Source organism: Globicephala melas, chromosome 6, assembly GCF_963455315.2.
Source record: "Globicephala melas chromosome 6, mGloMel1.2, whole genome shotgun sequence".
NCBI classification, from domain to species: domain Eukaryota; kingdom Metazoa; phylum Chordata; class Mammalia; order Artiodactyla; family Delphinidae; genus Globicephala; species Globicephala melas.
The window spans coordinates 77,370,226-77,372,478 of NC_083319.1; the positions used below are offsets into that span (position 1 = coordinate 77,370,226).

General features: G+C 36.9%; 1 pseudogene; it reads right to left on the reverse strand.

The window, feature by feature from the left end:
* Positions 1–539: 539 nt before the first annotated feature.
* Positions 540–859, reverse strand: LOC115838984 (large ribosomal subunit protein eL42-like; annotated as a pseudogene).
* Between the last annotated feature and the right edge of the window lie 1,394 nt (positions 860–2,253).

The following is a 2,253-nucleotide window of genomic DNA, read 5'->3' on the forward strand; positions in this document are numbered from 1 at the left end:
TCATGGATGGGAAAACTCAACATAATAAAGATGCTAATTCTCCCCAAATTTATATATAGGTCTAACAAAATCTCTACCAAAATCCCATCAAGATGCATTGTTAATATAAAAAAGGATTATTGCAGGGCTTCCCTGGTGGTGGTTGAGAGTCCGCCTGCTGATGCAGGGGACATGGGTTCGTGCCTCGGTCCGGGAAGACCCCACATGCCATGGAGCAGCTGGGCCTGTGAGCCATGGCTGCAGAGCCTGCGCATCCAGAGCCTGTGCTCCGCAAGGGGAGAGGCCACAACGGTGATAGGCCTGCGTACCGCAAAAAAAAAAAAAAAAAAAAAAAAAAAAAGGATTATTGCACAGATTTTATGGAAACGTAAAGGAACTATAGTAAACATATTAAAAAAATAAATCTGGAGGAATCACTATACCCAGTTTCAAAACTTTTTTTTTTAAGACTATCACTGTATTTATTCTCATAGAGACAATTTTTTTTACAGCTTCCACATTTTCCTCTTAAAAATAGAAGAACAAAAGATTCCCAAAGCTTAGAACTGGATCACTTGGCCCTTTCTCATCTTATCTCCTCCGAGTTCAAAATGTTGCCACTCTTAATGGCCAGCATACTCTTGGATCTGCAGTTGGGCTCAACACATTCAAGCCTCAGCACGATCTTCTTTGTGCTTTTAGCCTTCTTCCAGAAAATTGGCTTTGTTTACCCACCATAGCCACTCTGCTTCTGATCATAGAGCCTTTTTCCCTGGGCATACAGGGGATTTTTTCCCTCCTTATACTGGATCACTTTGTGAGGCTGATGCTTTCCACATTTCTTACAGAAAGTCATTCGGGTTTTTGGTGCATTGACCATCTTTGCAGTTAAAGGTGTCTTCAAGATGAAAACCAGAAGCCTGACATCCACGTTCCTGCCTCGTTCCACTTGCTCGTCACAGGAAAGCTCAAGACATTTTCCATAGCTACTTTAACCAAGACTGTGTGGTATTAGTAGAGGGATTAGTACCTCAACGACACATAATAAAAACCCTGGAATACACTCACAATATAAATTTTTTAAAAGTTGCCAAAGCAATTCAATGGAGGAAGGATAGACTTTTCAGCAAGCTGTGCTGAAGCAAGTGGACATCCATAACAAAAAAATGAAACTTGCCCTATACGTTGTAAGAAAATTACTGCAATAGTTCATGAACTTAGGTGTAAAATGTGAAACTATAAAACTTTTAGTAAGAAAACAAAACAAAACAAAAAACATAGAGGAAGATCTTCAGGATCTAAGCAAAGAGGTCTTGGACTTGACACCAAAAGCTCAATCCAGAAGAAATAATCATTTTGACTTCATCAAAATTAACAACACTGGCTTTACAAAAAGTATTTGTTAAGAGGATGAAAAGATGATCTACAAACTAAGAGAAAAATATTTGCAAACTAGTTATCCAAGCAAAGAATTAGTATGTAGGAATATAAAGACATCTCAAAGCTCGAGTAAACAAAAAGCAATATAATTATAAATGAGCAAAAGGTATGAAGAGGTATATCACTAATAAGGAAATGCAGATCACAAAGAGAAGTTCAACATCATTAGCAAATAGGGAAATGAAAATTAAACCATATTTAGATAACACTACACACCTATCATAATGGTTATAATAAAAACTAGTAAAAACACAAAATAGTGATGAGACTGTGGAGAAACTAGATCATTTATACATTGCTGGTGGAAACGTAAAATGATAGAGCTGTTGTGAAAAGCAGTTTGATAGTTTCTCTTGATTTTTTATTTTTCTGTTTTTCAAAAATAGACTTTACTTCTAGGTCACTTTAAGTTCACAGCAAATTTGGGGAGAAGGTAGAGAGATTTCCTGTATACCCTCTGCCTTGACATATGCAGAGGCTGTCCCATTATTAAACAAAACAGTGGTACATTTGTTACAATTGATAAACCTACATTGACACCTCATTATCACCCAGAATCTATAATTATACTAGGGTTCGCTCTTGGTGTTGTACAATGTATGGGTTTGGACAAATTTATAATGACATGTAGCTGCCAGTATAATATAGTATAAAGTAGTTTCACTGGTCCTTAAAAGTCCTTGGTGCTATGCCTATTTATCCCTCTGTCCCCCAACCTCTGGCAACCACTGATCATTTTATCGTCTCCATAATTTTTCTTTTCTAGAATATCATATAGTTGGAATCATACAGTATGTAGTCTTTTTAGATTGCCTTCTTTCACTTGGTTATATG